At 35.1% G+C, this 26,370-nt stretch overlaps 1 long non-coding RNA gene across 2 annotated transcripts in view; it reads left to right on the plus strand.

Moving 5' to 3' along the window:
* LOC101134243 (uncharacterized) overlaps window positions 1-26,370 on the plus strand; it is a 72,291-nt gene that overhangs the window by 5,048 nt on the left and 40,873 nt on the right. For both annotated transcript variants that reach the window (XR_008667647.2, XR_010134963.1), the window contains exon 2: window positions 5,147-5,353. This is a non-coding gene — a long non-coding RNA (uncharacterized lncRNA). The remainder of the gene's footprint in view (window positions 1-5,146; window positions 5,354-26,370) is intronic.

The following is a 26,370-nucleotide window of genomic DNA, read 5'->3' on the forward strand; positions in this document are numbered from 1 at the left end:
GGAGGCGGGCGAGCCCGAGCCCAGCCCGCGGGCCGCTATGGGGCGCGAGCGCGATCCGAGCGGCTGGACCTGGCTGCTCTGCTGTGCCGCGGCCGCTTGCGCCCTACTTCTGGGCTCCCAGCGCCAGGAAACCCAGCTGCTCCTCTCGGGTCTCCGCGGACGCCTTTGACCCTGACTCCCACTCCCTGCCCCACCCCCATTCCACTGTCCCTAAACTCTGCGCGAACCCGCCGCCGCCCTCACGGAGCGTTGGGCCACTTTTTATTTCAAAGTGAAAGGAGCAGAGGTTTCCCTGCCGCTCCGAGAACTTTCCCTAGATCCTCTTGAACACTTTACAGGGCAACCCCAGCCCAGCCACATCCACTGCAGAGCACTCGGACCCTGACATTGAGCACCGAGTTAGGGGGGAGAACCAAAAAGGACTACCAGGTGGTTAGGTGTTGAGTGTTGGAGGCAAGGAGTAATTAACATTGAGACAAAAGGTAATTTCCACTTCTAGACTTTTTCTTCGGCGTATTTTGTTTCCCAAATCCACTCCGAGGACACTCTTCACAATCGGTCTAATGAGTTTTCAGCTGTTTGTTCTGTCTTTCTCCCACCCTGTCCTCACCAATTCACCAATAAATACCCCACCTGCCTCTCCCCAATGTCCCTCCAGCTCAAGAACAACTCCAGCCCAAGGGGAAAAAGGTTTCCAGTCTTTTGACCGCGCTTCCGGGGTCTATAGATGAGCTCAGTTTGAAACGAGGTATTACAAGATTTCAGCGTTAGGAACTCTTTATATCACCACAGACACTTAAAGATCCTCAGCCCCCCTCCTCCTTTTCTCTTTTTGTTGGGTCTTCTCCACCCGGGGGCTATTTAACAAAGGCAGTGTGTTAACTAACATTTTTGTTTAAGTTAGCAACCCGTTTCCAAAACACACTTAAGCCTGATACCAATATTTGTCACTGTGTGTGTAGGGGGGCGAGGAAAGTGACAGGGTTGGGGGGTATTTATGTAAGGGAGAGATGTGAAGTTGACAATGAATGGAAAGGTGCAGGGCTTGTTTGGGAAGGTGTCATAAACACATTATATTTGCAGTGAAATAATTCAAGAAATAGTGGGGTGTGTGTGGCTGTGTGTGTGATGAGGGAGCCAAAGCTTTCTATACAGAACAAGGCATATATTTTTAAAGAACTAACCAAAAAGGGGGATTTAAAATATGACCTAACATTGAGAATGGACACTCTCTTTGATGGAGGGAGTGAGCTAGAGGAAATAAAATTCAAAAGGGAAAGGCATTTTGAGTGTGTATATACGTGTGTAGTATTTGTGGGCAGTTAAATTCCTCCCTGAATCCCTCCCCTCCTCCAGCTACACTCGCATCTCCTTTATGGTCTTCTTCTTTTTCTTAAAAAGCATAGAAATGTCCCCCTTTTGTTCCCGGGTCTCTGTCTCTGCACCTCTGTATCCATGTGTATTTCTCTATTCCTGGATTAAAGTCCATTTTTGGCTTCTACTTTGGAGTAAATGTTTTAGCTTTTTTCTTTTTTTCCTTGGGGATTCTGACCTTTTAGGGGGCAGGGGAGTCATTATGTAGAGTTAGACACAGGTAAAGAAAGGAAGGGGGAAAGAAGGAGGGGCTAGAGGGTTTGAGGAAGGAAGAATTAAGGGAGGAGAGGAGGGAAAGGGAGAAGAAAGAGAAAAGTCAGATGCCCTCTGGCCTTTCAGAGGTCAGAGCTCAGACAGTGCTGTGACCTCTTTTCCCTCTAGGCAACCAGCCCAGTGTTTATAAACAAATCAGACAGGACTCTCCCCAAACAATAGCAGTTCACTAACTTCATAAGCACTTCCACAGCACTTGTGCAAATTAATGAGGACCCCTTATCACCTTCCTCCCCCCAACACACATACACGTTCACACCACCAAAAACCAAGATCACAATCACACCCTCCTCAAATATATATGGAGATATTTCCAGCAAGAGTATCCAAAGAAAATGTTACATTCTGTCTGGGGAAGAGCTCCAAGACATGATCCAAATGGGAAAGGATAGACAAATAGAGAGAGAGAACATACAGACAGACACACACACACAGACAGAATAACTAATTTCATTGAGCAGAAGATAAAGTGATATTTTAGATCTAAAAGCATCTATATCTAGTCAATGAAATGCTGTATAGACAATATACTAAACTCTGGCCACCAAATAAAATTATTTTAAAACGACATTGCATTCATCCAAACACCCACATTTCTAAGACAAATGTGCAGATATTTACAGCTGAAGAAAAGCCACCACCACTATATGCAATGTCCCTAAATATTAGACACAAGAGCACTATTAAATCCTACAGCAAACAAAACAGCCCATCCGATCTAAGTTACAAAATGTATAATTGTTTCTATCTTTAATTACAAAAGACAACTAGCAGAAACTAAATGAATCAAAGATTTTGAAAGAAAATGTGGTTTGCCAAGATACAGGAATGGTAGCTTTACATTAAATTATAACCAAAACACCAATTCAGAAATAAATGACAAGATAGAAAAAGGTGAAAGAAAAAAATGCATTAAATGATTTTCAAACTTTTGCTTTAAAATGATTATCAGTTAAAGTCTAAGAGAAAAAGGTTAAAGAAAATATACCTCAGAGCAAAAAGATCATCTCCTTTTCTTCTTTGTCTATCAGTCCCCTGTTAAAGCATATGGAAAATGTTTTCAAAATGCCCAGATTTGGCACATTGTCATTGCAAAGAGGAGCGCAGTGATGCTGTTAGAGAAAATGGGAAATAAATTCAGGATTGGGTGCTGCCTCCTTCAATGCGGATTTATCTAAGTTTAATTTAATATTCCGCAATCACTGAATGATGGCATATAATTCACCAAGATTTTAAAGGACTTTATTTAAATACCTTGAGCAATAAGAGAATGAAATTTAAACCATTTCAGCCATTGCTTATATTTTTTGTTTATTTTCCTATTAGGAGAAATTTAAGTGGCAATTTCTAATAATAAAAGGAAAAACGATGAAGATTTAGGTTTTTTTTTGGGGGGGGAGAATGTTAAAGGAAAGCATTAGCTTTATTAAAATCATTCTGAACGTAAAATCAAAAAACACAAAATGGTTGTTTGTAAAACACTAAACCTTTAATCGATTTTATTGGCATTCCGATCGATTAGATAAACGGAAATCTATAGCAAACATCAAAGCATTTAAAACATTTTCTCTATCTCATTTATAAACAAAACTTTTCTTTTCAGCAGAAAAAAATGATTATCAAACGACTAACAGGAAATTCTTCAGATATCAAATTACGATAATAAAATTATTTCCACATGGAAAGGGATAATGACAATGATGATGGTAATTACAATAATGAATAATTCAACAACCCTTTGACATGTATGGAAGAACCTCAGCAGAAACGGGTGTTTGAAGGGGGGCTACTTTAAAATAAATACTTTATTTTTAAAGGAATATTTTAAGAGACAACTCGAGGGCAGTTGCTTAGGTGTGCCTGCCGAACTAGTGTTGATTTCCCTGCAGATGTAAAGGAGTCGATTTCTTTGCCGGCGGTTCCCTTCCAAATTGAGTTACTTCTTATAAGCAAAATTAATATGCAAACAAGAGTGAGCCCTACCAGATTTACAAACTAGTGTCTGGACTTGTCTTCTACCTATTCTTAAAGGTGATTCCCAAATTATAGAGAGGGGCGAGGACTAGACTCTCCAAACCTGAAGTGAAGGAAAACGATTTATTTGGAGATGTGAAAACTGCTGTCCGGAGAAATGCAGCCATTAGAGCTTATGGCATTCTAGCTGTGGCGGCAAGAGGAAGTGTTGCTGTAACGGGTATTATGTTTATTTGTTAAAGAAAATCAATGGAAGTGGCTGTAAAGTAGTGAAGCGTGTGTTTGGGACTCGCGGGGAATCATGACTCCGGCAGGCTGGTCGAGCAGCCCTTCTCATTGCCAGCAAAGTCTCTGCGTCGCCCGGAGCCGGGGCGCGGACCGCGCGGCACCTGGCTTCGCGCTCGTGGGTCCTGCCCCGCGCTGCTCTGGTTGACCGCCCGTCTACACAATCTTCTGCCCTCTCTGTCCGAAGTCCTAGCAATTGTTCCCTGACTCGGGCTCCTTCCAATTGACTGTGGTTGTCTTCCCACGCCCCGCCTCAGCAGCACACACCTTTTTCCTCTTTTTCTCTTAGGGATTCTTGTCGTTTCCTCCTTTCCTTACGCTGGGAGCCTGAACTTATGTTCCTTTCCTTCTCCTGGAATCTCTCTGAATCTCCCAGTCCCTTGGGTGAATCGCGGACTATTTCTTTCCTACCCTGCCCCTCCCCCATTTCTCTCTCCTGCCATTTATTTAGCACCCGGGTCTTCTTACCCTCGCACTTCTGTCCTCTCCTCCAGACATTCCAGAGAGTTCTCATCACACCAGAATGCACTTTTTTTCTCCTCCTCCTACTCCCTTTGGATTGGGGAGTAAAGGGGGATTTCGAGTTGAACTCCCAGGGGTTTTATTCTATTCTTTTAACAGCTTTACTTTCCCTTTTCTTCTTTGCATAACCTTCACCTACCTACTAATTTATAACAGAAGCGGTTTCTTTCCCTTTCATTTCCTAGTTTACAGTTTCCGTCTGGGGTTGTGCATTGCACATGCACTCTCTGACTTCCCCGCCCCCGCTCCCCCCGCCCCACCAGCCTCTGTCCAAGGCAACTATTTTCTTATACTCGGTTGCCGTCTAATTGCACTTTCTCTTCTCGGAGTTAAGTTAGTTTCCACGATATAAAGTTCACCGTACAGCGCCTTTGCATCTGTGAAATTATTTCGTTGCCCAAATGAACGGTAGGGTGTGGGGGGAAATGTATCAACCATTTAGGTCCCTTTTAACACCTTTTTACTCTCAGTCCCACCACCCACTCCAGTAATGTCTAATGTGAATAATAACGAATTCTGGAAGACGTTTCCTCTCAGCGCGTGCTGATTGCTCCTGAGTTATTCCTGAGCGGGTCTCAAAGCCCTCACTTGTATCTTCTGACTTCGAGTGATCACCATTTCAACCGTCCACCCTTTCTTCTCTTTCCCTCACTGGTAGCCCTGACTGCGGGAGGGGGACGCAGCCTAAAGACCTCGTACTCTTGCTTCTTGTTTCTAGCTGCTGCAGCTGCCGCTGAAATTCGCTGTGGCCGCTGCCTCTTCCCGCTTTAATCCCAGACCTCCAGTCATTGGGCAGCTCCTCAGAGGCAAGAAGTCAACACCATGGCAACCCGACAAGCCTATCAAATCACCGGCTGGCGTGACAGCAGCAACACTGCAGGCAGGCGTGGGCTGGGCGGAAGAGCAGAGTGGCCACTGCGCTCAGGTACACAGTCTGGGAGTGGACAGCAGCTGCTGATCTCCACGTTCTGGCTAAACATATGTGCACCACCCAGTCCATACCCCTACCTTATGTGCCCTAGTAGGTTCTGGAGGAGAAAGGGAAGGAGGAGAAGGAGAGAAGCATATAGGCTTGGAGGAACAGGAACCCCAGAAAAGAGTTTTAAACTAAAAGGAATCCAAGTCTTAGAATTGTAAACTAAAGATGTCTTGTGCCCCAGCAGTCTATGAAAACAAGTCACAATAGGCTCAAAACTAAATGGAAGGAGTTTACACAAATAAGGTGTGTGTGTGTGTGTGTGTGTGTGTGTGTGTGTGTGTGTGTGTGTGTGTGTTTGCCAGTTCTGTTATTTGTTTGAACATTAATGCAACATTCTGTTCTGGAGCTCCAAAAGGATAAAGGAAGATGTTGCTCTGGAGTTCCAAAAGGATAAAGGAAGATGTTGCATTTTAAAATTTTCTTGTCTGCCACTGTTGGAGTCTGCTCAACTTTAATTTCAGCTATGGTAATGGTAATTGGCTTCCTTGAAGATGACCTAAACTTTACCTGAAACCGTCTTTGCCTTGTTCTTTCATAAAAGGTGTGTTGTGTGTGATGTGTGTTCTAGATCTTGATTCCATAAAGGGAAGAAAGAGAGGACACCAGGAAATGTGTGTATTCCTCTAAGGCCTACCTGGCCTTTGTATTTCCTCATTTTCCTTAAGAAATGTTGAATTAGGCAGATGAAGGAAGATGGGCATTTCACTAACATTTCAGAGCATTGTGTAAATTACCATGAGATAGATTGGAATTGCATTGTTCTTTTTTATTTTAAAAGCAAACAATATTTTTGAGAAACACACAACATATTTCTTAACTTACAATTTCATTGTGAAACCTTTGACAAATATTTGTACAAGAATATAGAATGCTATCATTGACCAAACGTCCCCGTAGGTCTCTTATCTCATCATGATTTCTAAATTTTGGAATGCAAGTTTGCCTGTTGAAGTTGTATAGGACAGAAAGGAAAATTTATTTAATAACAAGGGTAATGTGTCTTATTGAGGAAATCTTGTATGAAATATAAAATCTACACTTAAATCCACTCCACATAAACACGATTCACTAAATAAACAATTTTTATATTGATCTAACATTTTTATGAAGAGGCTTTCAATGTGTAAGTATTTAAATTATACTTGGCATACATAAAATGCTAGAGAACTAGAAAGGCTTTTAAAAGCAGCAATTGCAATATTAAGCAGAGTAGGATGGGGAGCCAATGTTTGAGGCTATAAAGAAAAATTCGATGAAATCTTGAACTTCATTTCCTTGCTTTCTCTGTATTTCATTGTTGATAGATCCCAATATTAAAACAGTATATTTTCAAAATATAATTTATTATAGACCCAAAATGGGCATAATTACTGGTACTAGAGAAACAGGTCATGATATCCTAGAAAAAACTTTTGGACATAATATGATTTTTCCTGCATTGAAACTCTAATGTCATACTGGTAATATTTTCTTATTCTGCGCTACTGTGCAGAGTTGCTTAATGAAGAACCGCCAAGCGCATAGAGCTGAGATTTGGTTATTGCTTAAATGGCTACCTCAATGCCAAGGTATTGATATCCTTACATATTTTTGGCTAATTCACATTACATTTAAAATGTGCTGAGCGTTTACAGTGGAAAACATATGAAGAAACATAATACTGTAATTTAAAACTAAAATGCGTATATTTAATTTATTATCTCCTGAAACTACATTTGTAAATTTAAAATATTTTTAAAGATAAGTTTAATAAAATGCTCAAAAATATTTCAGTATACTTTGGCTTTTGTAATAATAAATGAGCACAGGAAATATGGTGACATTCAATATTTTACTATTCCTTTTAATGGCATGTCCTCAGTTACTGGAAAACTTTCAGTACTTCGGGATCTATAATACTATTTGTGTGTGTGTGTGTATATATATAGTATGTTATTTAAGGATACTGTCACTCAAGTGTTCATTTCTATGTTAATATTTCTAATTTTAAAAATTAAAATGAGATGAAGTTAATACATTAAAGAATTTAAACCAAAACAAATGCCTAGGTATTTTAAGAAATCCTTTGAATTTTTCTTAAGTTTTTCTTTATCATGAACTTGCCATTTATGTGGATGATTGAAAATTGAAACAATTTTTTTGCATTTGTAACACAAATATTTATTTTTTAATTATAAATCAATTTTAGTGTCTACCATTAAAAATACCTTCATAGGTTGTATAATATATGACCATCTGTTTAAATATAGATTCATGTATATGCCACACACATGTTGCTAGTTAGCTCTACATTCAAATCTTTACATTTAAAGCTATTTTCTACACTTTTAGTACTTTCCATATGGATGCTGTTAGAAGGAGGAAATTTCTCTCCTTTAGCTGATGAATAAGATAGTAGAATTAAACATAGTTTAAATACTACATTAAAAAAATCAATGCAAGGATGCCTCACTCATTTTCAACAGGATGGATACCATCTCCATAGAGTTCATTCTTGACCTTACCTGAGTAAGTACTTTAACTTAAAGTATGAGATGCACCTAGAGGAGTAATACATTGAGCTTAATAGGAAGACAGTTAATAACCTTTTTTCATCCTCGTGCACTATCAATCACGGCTGTCACCAGTCTGCTGAATCAAAGCAAAAGTGTTCTTCACAGATGACTGATTAGAAACGCAAAATCACAAGATCCATCTTCATGGTCACTTTTATTATAGTCATTTTTAAACTGACAGCAACCTGCTCAGCTTCAGCACACTGGGCATCACAAATAGTGTCACTCAGTGCAGCTAAGCATGAGAAGAGGTTGGTTGGATTATACTTAAAAATAATTAGGCCCTCAACCCTTTGTGGTGCCTAGAAAAAGGTATTTGGCTCTCAATCTCCCCTCCCCCACTCCTAATGTATTTTGATTCCGCTGTATCATTAGTTTAGCATTAGAAGGGAGGTGTCTTAGGGTATAGTTTTATCCCTGTTAATTGTCTGGGAATTAGGAAATGAATATGTCTACTTGAAAATTACATACAACTTTTTGTGTACTGTCTTTTGTCAACTTCATGACAACCAAAAATATTGCTACCGTCATAGGGGTAAATAGTTTAAATAGGGTGGTTTTTATACAAATATGTGCATGTGTGTTCACGCTTCAGAAATCTAAGCAGTCAGGTCATAGTAAATGATGCCCACTTACTAATAAGGTGTCCTTTTTCTGTGGAAAGCATTTAATACCATCACTTGAATGCTGTAACACTGGAATTACTGAGGCTATAACTAAATGCATAGTCTTAAAGAGGGCCAAAATATTAACTCTTAGGTAGCTGTGTAAATTCTTGACATGTAGTGTCATATTTTTTTCAGCCCTAGAATATTGAAGAAAGGACAAATTTGGAAGACCAACAAATAGATATACGTAAAAAGCATTACAGTAGGAGGTTTGAAACAGTTATAGCAGAATCAAATGATAAGGAACTTTGTCTTTAGTAAGACTCTTCATCTTTGTGATACAAGATGAAACTTTTGGGTTTATTTCATGATATTGTCATACATGCCTTAAGAATATTTTATAGTACTATATGACAGTATTGATAAAAACATTTACATGGGGAAAGTTTTCAATAGAAAATCTTCAAAATATATTGTAATTCTAATGCCCATTTTATAGGTTCATTATTCCATATTTTGGGAAAGTAAACCCCAACAGATTTAAGTTTTAGTTTAGTAATTTTAACCAAAGTGCCTTATTTTAGGTCTCCATACAGTTATCTTTTCCCCTCATCTCAAATATCCACTTTCTTGTTAGTGCGCGCACACACACACACACCCAAACACTAAGAGAAAGAGAGATAAGTCATTAGTAATGTTTATATAACATAATACCCTTAGATTAACTTTCAGACATGTGAATATCCTACCTTTAACTTTTCTGTAAGGTACCAATTTTTTTCTCCATCTCTCTATAAACCCCCCACACACACAAACACACACATATGCACACTCAGACATACACACACATCTTTATTATTTATTCTAGATTATGACAATGTTTTTCTCTTCTGTGCAGAATACATAAACAGCATACATATACACATAAACATATATATGCATGTATGATATATCTGTGTTTTCTACAGATGGTAATAGATGTCTAAAAGTACTCTATAAAAAGGCTAAAATTAATTTCTTTAATATTGTACTTTGTTATACATATTTTTCTATATAGAAGAATCAAATTAAATATTGTGAAATAAATCCAATTAGCTATCTAGTTTCATTGTATATTTTTAGTTAAATAACACTGTCTTAGAATTTGAATAGAAATGTTAGCTGATATTTTAAAATATTTTCACCTTATAAAAATTAATAATAATACTTATATTATTAAATATGTAAAATTAGGGCTAACTGAAATGTTTATGTATTTTTAAGCTACATAATTACATAAATAACAATGCAATAATCATCTTAATGTGTTCATTTTCAGTTCACTTTAGCAATAAAAACAGAATGTCTCCTGACAAAATGTCTCTCTGTGTTTGTGTGTGTGTGTGTGTGTGTGTGTGTGTATTTACTTTAGATACATTAAGTTTACACTTCTAGAAAGGATAATCTCATAGAATTCAATATTGCTGTTAAATTTTTGGCGGTAAAATATTCTTTATGACTAGATCATACACATCAAAATATTTATGAAAAAGATATTTATTTGAAATTTCTGGAATCTGTCCAGGATATTTTGCTAGTAAAACTAATGCAGTGAAATGATACGCATTTTTTTTGGCATCATCTTGGTAGTCTATGCAGGTGGTCACTATAGATCTTTAATATTAATCTTTAATATGCATCATAAATATGAAAATTTATAAAGTTTATAACAATTTTAGGTTTAGCATCATGTTTTCTTCTACAGATAGGTCTTAATGGACTGAGAAAATAAAAATAATTTTCTCTTTTAGAAATTTAATTAAAACAAAATATTTAAAGAAAATTAGCTTCTTTTAAAAGTTATCACGGAATGTTATTATTTGAGATTTTCATGTTTTGACAAAAATTGAAACCAACATTGACTTACACTTAAAGCATTATTGTTAATTTGGAAACTGTTTTCGAGAAAATATTAGCATTTTTATTTCTCTGAAATCTTTAACTATTTTGCTGTTAGTAGTTTTAAATACCTATCTTATGTCCATTGTTTGTGCTTACATTTTCGTTACTGAGAACATTCTTATGTTTGTCAATATATAAAGCAAGCAACTTTATTTAATATAAGAATATTACATGATAAATGGACTAGCATAGTTGGTAGAAATATACTTAATATATAAATACATGTTAATCAAAATATATTTGAAATTGAAAAAGCCTAATAATGTTTGTGCATTGTAGCTTGGGCTAGAATTTATATTTGTGCATTACCTGTCATATTTCTATACATGAATGCATATACATAACTATACCTAAACCCTTTCATATTTAGGTCATTGACTTATTTTGAATGCTATCACACAAATATTACAATTATCTTTGCCATACCTGCATTTATGCAGTTTGAATGTGCAGTTACAACATTTCTCTTTTTCCTGGAGTGTGATTTCTCCCTTGGTACCTGAATTGTTCTTTGTTGAATCTTTGTGATTAAAAAAAGTAAAAGCACTGTTGTATGAGTGTCAGTTTGCAATAAATGTGTGAGAAGATGTGTGGTCAGGATAGTCTGCCTATCTTTTAGCATGTCTTTTCTACCTGGGCTTAACTAAAGCTATTTAAAGAGAAAAGAAAAGAAAGCAAAGGTCAAACAAAAATCACTGTTAGCATCTTGTAGTGAAAGAAAGAAAATCTTGAGATATTTACAATTATTTATTACATAATTTTTACTGAATGTTAACTTTCAAAATGCTGCTATTACTATCACTTTTTATTAAAATCGTCATTTTGTTCAATTGTTGCTTTTTAGTTAAAATGTGACATATACAGACCTTAAAAATCTCTAAAACTAGAATTATTATTTTTTCTGCTGCTCATGTTCCCCAAATCTTTCTGCCTTTCAGCCACTAAAGCTAGAGGATGAATTTTATAACAAATAGACTATTTTGATCGGTGTGCTTTATTCTTACCTATTTCGGTTTACAAAAGTATGCAAATAGGTGTAATGACAACCTTCAGAATGTATTCTAAGATGTTAGTGATATTTTCAAGTAAACGTTTAGGATAATATTTTATAATGATCCTTTTCTTGATAGCTAAAGCTTTTATATGTAAACCTCCACTTATATATTACACTACCACTGAAGAATTTTAATGTATTGCAGTTCATTTTGCAATAGATGCACAAACATTCAGAGTAGCATGATGTTGCTTAGTTATTCCTTATAGTTCACATTTAGATTTTCATTTGAATTTTTCCTTTTTCAACATTTGGATATCATTTCATTAACTATCATAAACCAGTAGTTTAAGGAGGAGCAATTCTGAAATATAAACACTCTTTCTAGGATTTTGCAGCATTGCCATAGGAGAGAAAGAAGGGACTAGCATTACTTTACTCTAAACATTTCCCTGTTATGATTATAAGAACAGATCTGATACTGTGGCAATTTTTTTCATATGTGATCTTTCTTTAGAATTATTTTCAAAGTCAACTGTTCTTAGACCTTATTTTCATCTCCAAAAAGCATACGTTTTGTTTCTTTGTAAGATATTTCTTTAGAGCATATCTTAGTTTAATTCACTTTTAGCAAAAGAAACACCCAAGCTCAATCTGGAGACCTCCTTCCAACATAATTTAGCTGGACCTTTTCTTAGTAAAGGTTTTCTGGTTTTCATTTTCACTTCATATTCTCAAATAAAAGATCCTTTGTTGTCTACCATTTGATTGGACTTAATGAAAAACACTCCATTTTAACTTAACAGTATTTCCTTTTGAATTTATTATATTTAAGAACACTGTCAAAAATCAAACATTTAATCTCAGGTTTTTATATTTCAAAATATATTACTATCACATGGCTCAGTGAGGTGATGTAAAAAGTATACTGAAAAGATTTCAAAAAGAAAAGCAAAAGTGAAAAAACCTGGCTTCATTTTAATATGAAACTAAATACTATGGCTAATGTGCAGATTGGGTACGGCAGCTGACTATGAAGACGAACATGTGACAGGGTGCCAACAGCGGAATTGTGCAGTATTGACTAAATGAGGTTCACTGATTTGTATTGAGGCTAATATCTTCTTTAAACAATTCCGTGTAAATTGTGCGTATAAAGTCATTGGAAGCTATTTCTCAGGACAGCCTCGCTGGCTAGCTACCTGCTGGAGTGAGGAAGATAATCAATAGGAAGAAATAGAGCTGAGCATGAGCCTGGGAAGCTGCAGAGCAGTTAATGCTGATAAAAGTAGATGATGTCAATATTTGGGAATAGCACAACTCTAGGATAATAGACAAAAGAGAAGTGCATATGTTGTAGGGTGTTCAAACAGGGGCAAAATTAAAGCCTAAGTGGCAGATGATGTCCTAGGCTGCAAAAGACATTACTTATTACAGGTATTGTTAAATTTCTACTGAAAGCCATACACAGAGCAAGATATTGTATATAAAAGATACCTAACTTTTATCAGAAGCTTTACCCATTTCTATTTCAATGGTCAGTAGGTTTCTGCTCATGATTAATATAGGAAAGACTGTCTTTAAAACATTTGGTAGATATATTTTTACATGCATAGAACTACATGCCTCATTAAGAAATTAGTTTTTAAAAATTATCTAAGTTGCTTCCAAAATAGAGTTAAAAATCATATAAAAGTGCAAATGAAAATAGGCTGTCAGTCAAAGGGTGACACCAAAGACATAAACCTAATTGCCTTTGCGTATATTTGTGATTATAGCAGACGCCCTATTTTTTAAAGCTACTAGACTTATTGGAAGTGAGTTAATGGTATATTTTTACAAACTTAATACTGAAAATCAGTTTTCCTCTTGCTGTCAGGTGATGAAATTTTGTTCTTCTGTGCTGATCTTTCTGTTGATGTATTATGACATAGTCTGTCAACATGAACAGATATGTGAAAGGAGATTGGGTGACTGAGAAGTACAACCTGCATAGAGCTCTTCTTGAATTTTAAGCATGTTATCATGTTTGGGTACAGCAAGTAAGATTGTGCTTGCTTTAAAATGCTGTTATTTTTATATAATTTAAGCCCAAGTAAAACAGGTGGACCATGACAAGGTTCTAAAGTGGAATGAGTGAGCCAATTCCAAAACATGTATTTCAGAATATCTTTTATAAAGCTTTTCACATCATAAGTCGATTCCTTTAAAAAAATCATTTGCAAAATGTAAAAGTTTCTTGACAAAGAGGAGAAATCAATTCATGCACATGTGATTATTAAACATAGCCATTTTCTCCCAAATTAAACAATTCCACAACTGTTACATGCTTTTATTGTCGCAGATGTTTTTATTGTTTGGTGTTAGATATCTGGATTATATCAAGTACACGATTCTGAGGTTAGGTAAAACAGCCAAGCCTGATAGTGTTTACTTGGAACCAAGCTAACAAATGTTATTAGAAAAGCAAGTACGTTTATCTAGGACCTTTCCTTTTAAACATATTTTTAACCATAAATATACAGATTTAAATAAATAGTACCTCTGCTTTTCATTTTGTGCTTTTATTTTGAGAATAACTATCTATTTTGAAAATAATTTACAGATTTAGCAAACTATACATTGCAGTTATTAACCTCAGATACTAGATAATTATACTAATTTCATATTCCAGATATATAACTTTATAAGCTTTCCTACAAATAAAACATTTGCTTTAAAAAGTTGCTATGATGTTGTCATATATTTCATTTTTCATCTTAAATACAAAGAAATAAAATATCGTTATTCATTATTGAATTATAAAGAAGGCTTCATTTCAAATAAAGTATGAATTTTGATTTAGAGACACAGAAAAAAAATCTTTTAAGATCTATACTTCAACTAATTTGTTAATCTTGTGCCACTTTCAGCATTTGTCACACATATAGACCAGGAAATTGGCTCCATCTAATTCTAGCTCTGTATTGAATTAAAAACCTCTACTGCAAAGAAGAGCATGATGTGGGGAAAGAATAAATTTAGTTCTTTCTTTAGTAATGCACATATATTTCCATACATTTCACATCCTAAGGGAGCCTATGAATGCGTTCAATAAATACAAAACTATAAAGTATAATTCCAAAAAAGGAACAGGTTAATTTTTTTTTCTGGTTTCAGTATAGCATTTTAAGTTTGAAGACTGAAAATAGTATTTTTATTCATTTATTTTACTTTTCTTTTAACAGACACCTTCAGTATTAAAAGTAAACCCGTAATAATGAATCTTAGTTGTTCCATCCACTTGGATAATGTTAGCAGGTTTAGATCAAAGCAAATTAAATATCAGCAGTGGCAAATCGAGAAAAATGTTTTATGCCATTTGAATCAAGGTTTACATTTAGTTCACTAAAGTCCATCCTGGCTAATTTAGTAGACATTGTATGCAAGCGACATATGTGTGTACATTGAAAAGAGTGTCCATTCCTATTTCATTTGTCTAGGGTAACAGAAAAGGTCTTTTTCAATAAAGTATAACAATAAAGGGTTAGCTTTTACACATGATGAGGGCATTTCTATTAAGATTTTGTTAAAAATGAAATATGCCCCACAGGTGATTGAGATTACTGACTTGGAAGATAGACTTGCTGTATGTATAGTTCTCTATACTTTCAAATATTTGAATCTTCGACTGCATTCTGAGAAGACAGTACAGTGTGGTAGATTTATGATGGCCTCACGGAAACAGAACTAGCAAAGATTATGGCTTGCTTGTTTAGTAAAACGGTGAACTGAAAGTTCCTGATTTACACTAACATATATCTAGATGAAACCACAGTTTGCAAATTGTCTTGAGGAGTCATCTTTTATTAAGCGTTTGATAGGTATAGAAATGTACATGTCTATTTCTAAACATATTATAATAACTATGCTGATATTATATTTGCAAATATTCTATTTAATATTTTTAGGTTAAAATTAATTTACCTTATATATTTGTATTTCTGAAATGCCTTAAAATTTAATTTCCAGCAATAAATATCATGTTAAAAGATATGTTTTATAATATATCAAAAAAAAGGTCCAATAGTATTAAAAATTTTGAGACGTCACAGTAAATCTGCATATTAAGACATTCAAAACTTTGTCTTTTTTAACATTTGTATTGGTATTCAAGGATAAAAAATAAATCATCAAAGACTGCCTAAATTGGTCAACCTAAATCTACCCAACTTCTTCGCTTTTTTAAGTGTTTAATCACCATGATCTTTATTTGAAGGGTAGAGCTGTTTCCCTCTTTATAAGGCCAGCGAAGACACTCCCTTACTAAATTTAGGACTAAAATTGTGAGCAAATGTTCTTATAGACTTTTTCGTATGGGAAGTCTTATTCGTGTATTATCAGAAATGACAGAATGCATGACATAAACTTGTAATTATTCTGCTATTCATTTCTAATTCTTGTGACTATATTCTTTGCTCCCCCCTTTAAATTTTTTTTGTAATAGCTTATAGTGTTACCATTTATATTTGGGTGAACCACAAATTGTTTTTCCAAATCCCACATACCAATTTATATACTTCCATTTAATCTGAGAAATAAATGTTTGGGAAAAGGTGAAGATGTTATACAATTAGATGACATAACTTTGAAATTGCTGGAGTCACAGCTCCCTTAAAATCCTCATTCTATTGGTTTGATTAATCTTGTATTTTAAAGCTTAGGAGTTTAGATGCTTAATATTGGTATTGTGTAAATTAGGTGTTCCTGGAAGTCATATTTATGAATTATTTTGTGCCCCAACTGTTTCAGGGCATAAAATTTCTCTAACAGACAGCAGCTGACAGATTGGGAGAACCTGGCTCAAAGTGTCAGATAACTTTTAACTCTAATGTAAGTTTTGAAAGTATCTTTTGGCTCTCTCATTTTTTTAAAGGGATTTAGTAAAAATAAATGGAAAGCATTTGAAGTGCATACTTCTACTACTGGCCCAGGAATTGGAAGGATACCAGCTCAGGCTCCTTCTTCCTTCATTTCCTTTTTCCTTCTTCCTTCCTTTTTTTGGTTATTTCAATTTTTGTCTTTTGCTGTGGTTAGAGAACACCTAACATGAGATTTAACCTCTGATATGGTTTGGCAGTGTCCCCACCCAAATCTCATCTTGAAATGTAGCTCCCATAATTTTTGCGTGTTGTGGGAGGGACCCAGTGGGAGATAATTGAATCATGAGGGCAGTTTCTCCCGTACTGTTCTGGTGGTAGTGAACAGTCTCATGAGATCTGATGATTTTATAAGGGGAAACCCCTTTTGCTTGGCTCCCTGATTCTGTCTCGCCCAGTCAGGTAAGAAGTGCCTTTGGCCTTCCACCACCATTTTGAGGCCTCCCCATCCACATGGAGCTGTGAGTCCATTAAACCTCTTTTACTTTATAAATTACTCAGTCTTTATTGGCAGTGAGAAAATGGATTAATATAACCTCTTAACAAGTGTTTAATTGTTGAGTACAGTATTAGCTATAAACATAATGAGATACAGTAGTTCTGTAGAGCTTTTTCTTCTTTCATAACTGAGTACACCTGTTAAAAACCAACTCCCTATTTCTCTCTCTCTCTAGTCCCTGGTAACCATCATTCTACCCTCTGCTTCTAGGAGTTTGACTCCTTTAGATATCTTATATAAGTGGGAAAATGCACTACTTGTCCCTTTGTGCCTGGTTTATTTCACTTAGCATAATATCCTCTAGTTTCACCAGGATACCTTTCTGTGTCTAACATTATCCTCTCCTTCCTTGGAGGATCACAGGGAAGGGGCCTAGTTGGAATGTTCAGCATGAAATGAAGCAGTTCATTTACTAAGAGTTTGGAAGATGAAAGTCAAAAGAGCAAGACTGCTGAATTCTATGGGAAATAAGCCCACCAATGCTTTTAGCCACCATTTTAGACATTGCTGACTGTTGGGAAGCAAAGTTAACGTTCACTGAGTGCTCACGATGTACCAGGCATGGTGATAAGTGCTTTGCTAAAATGGCCACATTTATCCACATAGCTCCCCACTGAGGTAGGTACTATTATTATCCCCACTTTACAGAAAAGGAAATTGAGTCACAGGCTTTAAGACGCTTGCACAAGTTTATAGAACAGATAAGTACTAGAGATGAGATTCAGCCTTCTATATGAGCACTGTCATGCTGCTTCCCTAAAAGTCACATAGCAAAAAATGTTCTTTTCTTTGAATCCAAGGGGGTAAAAATATAATCTGTCTCAGTTGGGGAGAAACAGTCCTCCATTCACCTCTCCTAGCTAAGAAATAAGGAGAAAGTGTCCTTGGCCAAAGTCAGCTGGCTTTGGCTATTTGGTTCTGAAGAAGAGTAGATGTATCTAGAGTTAGACAACCCAGGCTAGATGTCAGAATGATGGATGTGACAGATCTAATTTTCAGGCTCTGTCTCAGTGGTATGATGTCCAGACTTTCACCATTCTCAGTGGCATGATTTTTACCAATGGGTTTGTAAAAGATGCTCAAGTTTAGTGGAATCCAAGTATTCCATGTGAAAGTATGATATTTTGACTTAAATGTTTCTGTACCATTAATAGGAATTATTGATGATGTCCTTCTTTCCAAGAGCATATTCCTTAGTTGTGGTTGTTGCATTTACACACCATTGTTAAAGACCAACTATAAACTTATGATACTTTGAGAGAAATTATTGCTTTTTACCCTCAAGATAGGATTCAGTGCCTAACTTTCTGTACTTTTATCAATAATCACTTCTATTATTTCTGTTGCATTCACTTTTATTCAAAATGGCTTTTATTAAAAATTGCCTTTTTCTGTTACTCATCAGAGTTGCAGATTATGTGAAAATCAGTTACAACCACTGAACCAAACCATATTACACTATATGTCTATACTCTGTTGAGGTAATGTGAACATTTTGCTTCTTTTTTTAAAACTATGGAATTTACTTCTGTTAGCGAGTGATTCACATATAGTAGGTGCTCAATGAATGCTAACCAAATACATAAATATCTGCTTTGATAATAATCTGATTTAAAGGGTCCATAGAACTTTGATCCCAATATTGATCATTCAGATTTATTATGTTAAAAAAACTTTGTTTTTCCCCCTAGGTTACCATAAAAACAGGAAGATAGTAAATGCAGTTTGCTAGTATGTATTAGGGAGGAAACAGAGATGTCAGAAAGGCAAACAAGTATTATTAAGCAAACTATAGAGCAAAGTACATAAGAGTGGAAGCATTGGGGTCATTGAAAAGAGAGAGAGAATTCTAGCTCCAGTTCATATGGTGGTGTGATCCTAGACCGTTAATTAACTTTCTCGAGCCTAGTGTACTTTTTCTATAAAATGGGTATTATAATAACAGAGATAGATGCCTCAATAGAGGATTGTTAAATATCCTGTGAAATGGCACAGGGCCTGGCACTGTATAAGCACTCAATAAATATTACCTATCATTATCATCAATTTATAGGAGATTTTAATGCCTCTAAGTATGTATCAGTTTGCTATTTGAAAAGTTATATTTTTGGCATATTACACTAATAAATGATATTTTCAATAAAATCCTTATAATTTTGAAAATTCCCCCAAGAATCAAACAGACTCAAATCTGAGGGAAATTTTTTTTAAAGAAAAGATATAATTTAGAACATTATGATTACATAAACTTGTTGAGTTTATAAAAATTAAATTTTAAAAAGCTTGGTTTTATATGTAGAAGAAATACTCTATACACAAAATTTAAAATTAAATATAATTTTCTTTTTATAAATGCCATGGGATTAACATTTTTTCTTACATTGTGGGCTACAATGTTGAATGAGATCCCATCTCTATCCTCAGGAAATTTATAATCCACTGGCATATTTAGTGATGAAAATTATAACAAAGAGCAGTATGGGAAAAATTAATTCCATGAAACTAATTTGGGAGTATAAAGCTGGGCATATAATTTATGTTGTAGACTACTGAGAATGCCATGCCATTATCAAACCAATTTAAGCCTGCATCTGTCCCTGTTGTGTATGTATGCACGTATGTCTATATGCATGTGTTCATGAATTGTGAAAACAAAGCAAAAAAGTATACTTTCATGCAAGATATCATTGCCTATTTGTAGAAAGAAAAATTGTGTTTTTTCTTCTCACCCTTAAGAGAAGATACTGTTTCCCTAAAGGAACAATTACATGCTGAATAAACTGACATGCACGCTTGTATAACACAGTCATGATAACAGTGAAATGGTTTGTAAATAGCAAAATCTATCCAGCAAAAGTAATGTTTATGATGCTTTCTGCATTCTTTCATTTTTAAGTTTTCCACTTTCTTTCAAAGTCTGCCGAGCAATGACATACATAATTTTAGAAAAAGAAAGGCAAAAATCTTTCCCTTTATGACTGACAGAAATAACAAATATTCCATCTTTTCCTTGTCCATTGACTTGGGTCACTTGTGCCCTCGTGTGTGACCACAAGGCACCCTTTCTGTTGACAGTTACAAGCAAAGTGTAGCTGCCTTGATTGATTGTGGCACAGTCAAAATAAGCCAAGATGTCTCGAATGATTTGGGCAGCCAAATTGTCGCTGTGTAGGGCATAGTACAGCCGTCTGCAGGATGCTTCGATGAAACAGGCAAAAGGAGAGAGAGAGAGCACACCTAAATCTTCTACCCTACTAATTCATGAGTGAAATGAACTTGATGAAAAATGGCTTCAGACTTCTTGTCTAACTTCACCTTGTATATTATTAGGACTTTCTAACTGCTAGATACAAAAAAAAATTCTACTAGATTATTATTGCTGAAGTTAAACCCAAATTTCACTGTCTAAGCTGTATGTAGTAAATGTTGCTTTCAAGAGAGATATTAGGAATTATTTCCTCTTCTAATTTGGTATTAATGATAAAAGCAGGCCTGTCTACGATCTGTTATCATAGGTGTCTTCTGATGGAAACGCTGATTTTTGAGATTGACTTCGATGTTCTGTCTGCCAAGGCAAATAGGAAGTCAATAATCTACAGTGCTGACTCTTCACACTGAACTGTTGCTCTCTGCATGGAACCTCATGATAGAATTAAGGCGGTATATTTTCCAAATCTTTTGAAAATCATTTGTTCCTAACTCAGAAAACCATGATTAATGTATGCCTACATGGTACCAACAAGAGAAAGGAAAACCACTACTTGGAAAAAAAAAAAAAGAGATGAAGAACATGAGCAAAGCTTTGCTACTCTTATTTAGTCTTTTCATTAGCAGATTTTACTCAGTCAGTCATATCATTAACATGTCCTGGGGTGCCCACAGGGCAACTAAAAAAGAGGCACTGTAAAACTGGAACTACAGAGCATGGACAAGCCAGGAAGTTCTACATATTAAATGAAAGTGAGGTGAGCATCTCCTTAATGTAATGTACCAGGAAAAGTTTCTTAGAAAAATTAAGCCCTGAGCTGCAATTTGGTGGATGGACATTGCATCATAAGCTTATTTCCATTGTACTGCAGTTTTCATTAATTTGGTCATGGATGGATTTATTTTATTTTATTTTATTTTATTATTTTATTTTTGAGATAGAGTCTTGCTCTGTTGCCAGTGCAGTGGCGTGATCTCAGGCTCACTGCAACCTCTGCCTCCTGGGTTCAAGAGAGTCTCCTGAGCCTCCCGAGTAGCTGGGATTACAGGCATCCGCCACCATGCCTGACTAATTTTTGTATTTTTAGTAAAAATGGGGTTTCACCATGTTGGCCAGGCTGGTCGAACTCCTGACCTCGTGATCCGCCCACCTTTGCCTCCCAAAGTGCTGGGATTACAGGCGTGAGGCCCCGCACCTGGCCGATTTATTCTGTTCTAACCACTTACATTATTATACTTTTAGGTTTTTTTTGAAACTTTTTTTACTATAGAATGCATTTGTTTAAATGTTGAAAATTTGTAATTTAATGTCCAATTACAAAGAAATGGTAAAATAAACCATGGAAATATACAACGATGAATTATATATCATTAAAATTATTCTTGCCAACTTTCTAATGACTTAAAAATAAAAAGTAAAGCAAAAACTGTATTACACAAACTTATATATTATGAGCTCAACGATATAGCATTTTGTATACCTAGGAAAATATTAAGGAAATTTAATTTACCAACTTTTGTCTGTGGTCAATTTCGAATGGTGGGATTTTGAGTGATTATTAATTTATTTTTCTTCTTGGCTTTTAATATTTTTCTCTAAAGAGCTTGTCTTATTTTTGAATTAGAAAAACAGAATTACTTAAAAAAACAAATAAGTCTGCAATAAAAACTTATATGTGTAAAGTTTCAAGAAATTTGCTTTTGGATCAAAAGAAATAAATTTTTTTTAGTTTTGAAAGATAATTCTAGTTTTTAGTCTAGATTATTATTTATCAATTCAAATGGGCACTGAGACTGCCAGTAATACTAGCATTGAGTCTGAATTTTAAAAATTTCCCTGATTTAATAATACTGCCTCCTTGTTATTTTAATTTGCATTTCTTTGACTAGAAGATATAATTATTATTTTTCCTCTGAGTTCTAATTACTAAAATATACTTTCTTTTGTCTGAATTATATATAGTATCTTTTGTCTATATTTCTGATTTTATTCTCTTTGTAAGAATTCTTTATATAGCCTTAACATTTGCTGCAAATATCCTTCTTTGGCTGCATTCTTTTTATTTTACATTGATTTTTCTTCACCAGGAGAATGGCCAAATTTGTCAATATATTTGTTTGTGGCTACACCTATAATTTCAAATTTATAAAGTGTTTAATCCTTCAGGGTTCTATAACTATAAAATCATTTTTGGTAGTTTTTCAATTGTTTTGGCTAGTTTTTTGTAGTTTTAATCAAACACTTTAAATTAACACTTACAGAGTGTTGACTTACAGTTTTTCAAGTGCTAATAAATGGTCCCAACATCATTTATTTACATATTGTTTGATGCGTCCTTTAATCATATATACATGTATACATATATATCTATGTATTCACATACACATATTAACATATATAGTATATGTATGTTTATGTTATTCTTGAATTTATTATCTTATTCTCTTGGTTTGTACATCTGTCTAGAAGTTTGTACATCTGGCTAAAATACTACACTATTTTAGTTATCTTTGCTTTAATTTTAATGAATTGCAATATTTTATGTTAGTACACACACTCATGACTCATACTTTAATATCCTTGCCTGTTTGCTTTTCTAGATTAATTATTATTTATTGCCAATTTCTGTCAGGCTATGAAAAAAAATTCAGTTGTGTTTATTTAAAATTGAGAATTATATTAAATGTGCAAATTAATTTAGAAAAATTGAACATAAATGATAAAGAGTACTGAATTTTCTCTTTCAATAAAAGAGGCTGATCAAATCCACAGAAACATGAAGGGAAACATAACCCCTGAAACTTTTTTGGATCTTCCCCTTTTCTCCCATAGGGCTCTAGGAAGCAACAACCCTTTCAAACTGTATTATTCAGGGCTGTATTAGGGGAATTGGCTTCCAGAAGTATGGAGGCTGAGAAGTCCAGCAATAGGCCATCTGCAAGCTAGAGAACCAGGGAAGCTGGAAGTGTGGCTCAATCTATATCCAAAAGCCTCAGAACCAGGGAAGTCTATGGTGTAATTTTCAGCTCAAGGCCTGAGAACCCAGGGGCCACTGGTTCAAGTCTGAGTCCAAAGGCCAGAGATCTTGAAGTTCTGATGTCTAAGGGCAGCAGAAGAAAAGCATGCCAGCTCTAGGAGAGAGAGAATGTAAGGAAATTACCTTTTCTCTAACTTTCTGTTCTATCTGGGTCCCCAGCTGATTGGATGGTCTCCACCCACATTTTCGCGAGATCTGCCTTCACTCACTCCACCAACGTACACACCAGTCTTCTCTGGAAACACCCTCATAGACATACTGAGAAGTAATGCTTCACCAGCTCTATAGGAATTACTTAATCCAATCAAGTTGACGCCTAAAATTAACCATCACACAAACATAACTAAACTTACTTTCTGTGTGTTGCTGATGGTTACAAACAAATGTTCCACAATTCATGGGAGCAGTTCTTCAAAATATAAAATCTTTAACCAATTAAAGATTACCTTTGAGATTAACAAACATGTTGAGAAGAAGACATTAAACCTAAAAGTCATGCTCACCTGATGACAAATTGTGACATCAGATTTTCTAATACTTGAAATTTCAATTTTGAAAAAAAATAGGTGTTGATTAGAAAGGAGCAGTTAATTCTAGGTTACAGGTCTGTCGTAGGAAAAATAGATCTAGTCAGAGCCATACATTTGGGGCTTTGAATCATCTCATAATGAATCAGAGTGTCTAGGGAGAGAGGTCTGTGGAAGGGCTCTTGGCAGACATCTTTTACCTGTTGCAATTTTATATGGTGCCCCAGTATTTGTAGCACAAGCATTTATTTTTGAACCATGGTATCAGTTCCTGCTTTGATTCTTAACATTCTTTTTTATCTCAGTTAAGATCTCTATTATCCACTGCTTTATATTTTTTATCATTTCATCAGAGGCATGATTATCAGTAGCTTTCTCTATATCATTCATTATACTATACATATAATTTGTGCTGGCTCCTGGATTGTATATTTTACATGTATGATTTCATTTACTCCCCAGAATAAGTCTGAAGTGCGCATATTATTTTGAATGACCACCTAATTTTTTTTTCTAGCACTCTTTCTCCTTATATCTTTTAGCACCTTTAGTTTTGCTGTATATGGCAACTGTCCAGATGATCCCCATAGCTTCAATTAACTCCATAACCTACAGTCCCCTCATTAGATTCCACCTGCTGGCTCTGCCAACTGACTGACTCAGTGAGCTTTGGGTGACATGGTGTTCTCTTCATGGTCAGCATCTGGTTCTAGGTCGAGTGTCTCTAGCCCTTATTCTTTAGCTCTGCATTAATAGTCTGTTATCTTGTTTCATCTGATCTCGTGTTAATTTTACTCAGTCAGTCATATCATTAACATGTTTTCTTGTCTCTAGCTCTTATTCTTCAGCTCTGCATTAATAGTCTGTTATCTTATCTCATCTGATCTTTTCTATCTACCCATTTGTTTATTCTTCCATTTCGAATTGTTTTTTAACATGTTTCTCCAGGATAAGCAAAAAGAATTCTAGTACTTCCAACGTTGCATAAAAATGACTCTGAAGGGTAACTAGAGGCAGTCCTTAAATTCAGTGTTGATACTAACACAGAAAAATGTGACCCCTTACTAATGTGTCACAGTCAGAGAGTTGTGGCCAAAATAATTCCTATTCAGATTCACTTCTGTTGTTCCTATGTACCTGTGAGTTTATCTGGATACAGTTTCAATACATAACAATGTTCTCTATATTCTCAATAAATAATCATACCAAGGTAAAGTCACAGGAAAAGGAGTACTAGACTTTGAATAGAAGACCATGATTTAATTTTTGGCTGTATTATATATTAGCTGAGTGTCTGAGCAACTCTATTAAATCTTCTGTGTCTCTGTTCCTTTATAAAATATGGGTTATATTATCAATTTATTCATAAGATTTAATAAAACAATATATAGAAAAGACTATACGAATTCAGGTACACAGTGAAATATTGGATTTATAGGAAATAGATGGCACATTCAATGAGGCAATTACGGAAATTTATTAAAGAATTTATTTACAAGATACGGACAGGGTTAAGTGAAACTAACAAAAAGGAGCTGTTACCATGTTTAGGCCAGAAGGAGCAAGAGAAGCGAAGAGTTATTGGAATATAGAGAAAGAGTTCTGCCTGTTTGAAAGGACTGCCATACAGTAGTTCTGGCTTAAGTGGAGTTAGCTACAACTGCAAACTCTTTCTTCATCTCGTACTACCAGACAAATCCATTAAGAAAAAAGAAATAAAGCCCAGTTGGTCTAGAGTTCTAGACCGTAAAAGCCAGCCTTCTAGAGCAATGAGAGAGTAGATAAAGGATAGAAATTGGATCAGGAGGGGCAAAGAGACTGTTCATCAGAATGCTCAAGAAATGTTTGTTGAATACGAAAAGGTTGAATCTAAATCCTAAATCATTCTAAAGATACAATAGTAGGCCATGGACTAAGGACTGAAGGTTTGATGGTAAAATGAAAAAAAAATAAGATGGGAGAAGGTAATTCAGAAATGATACTAATTTGTTAAGGATTTAAAAGAATGAATAAATTAAAAAGCAATGGGAAAAAATTGGAAAATAAAAACACAGAAAAATAACATGGGAGATTTGAGCAAGAGCAAGTATATTACTACAATAAAAATAAAGTGTACACTTCAAAATGAATATATCATATTATACTATACTAGTCACTCTGTCATTTACACTAGTAAAGGCTTATTCAGTTTTGAAGCTTTAAACTAACTAAAAATAGAATGTTGTTTATTGTGCTCTTGACTGAAAAACATAGTCTCTGTTCCACATATGTATAGTCTTCCAAGGTAGAGACAAATTTGGAGTTAGAATTTGGAACCTAAATTCAGCTTGACATGGTCTTGATGCAGTATCCAAATGAGTTAGATATCCATGTTGTTACAAAATATAAGTTTGAGGGAGCTCAGCTTCCTAGGATGGTTCAAAAATGAAGATTTTTCTCTTAACCAAAAAAGTGAGTATTTTGCAAATTAAGTTGTTTTGTATCTGTTTAAAAGGGGAGCTTAAAATCCATATAATTTACCTGTTTTCTGCCTGTGTATTTCATCACGTAAGTACTGGAGTCTAACTGGGTAATTTCACAAGTATACACAAAAGCCGAGTGGGATGCAAGATCTAGTGCTCATCGCTACCAAAGATGTATAGAAAAATATGTAGGAGAACATGCTTTGCTTAGCG

Source organism: Gorilla gorilla, chromosome 7, assembly GCF_029281585.2.
Source record: "Gorilla gorilla gorilla isolate KB3781 chromosome 7, NHGRI_mGorGor1-v2.1_pri, whole genome shotgun sequence".
Taxonomy (NCBI): Eukaryota; Metazoa; Chordata; class Mammalia; order Primates; family Hominidae; genus Gorilla; species Gorilla gorilla.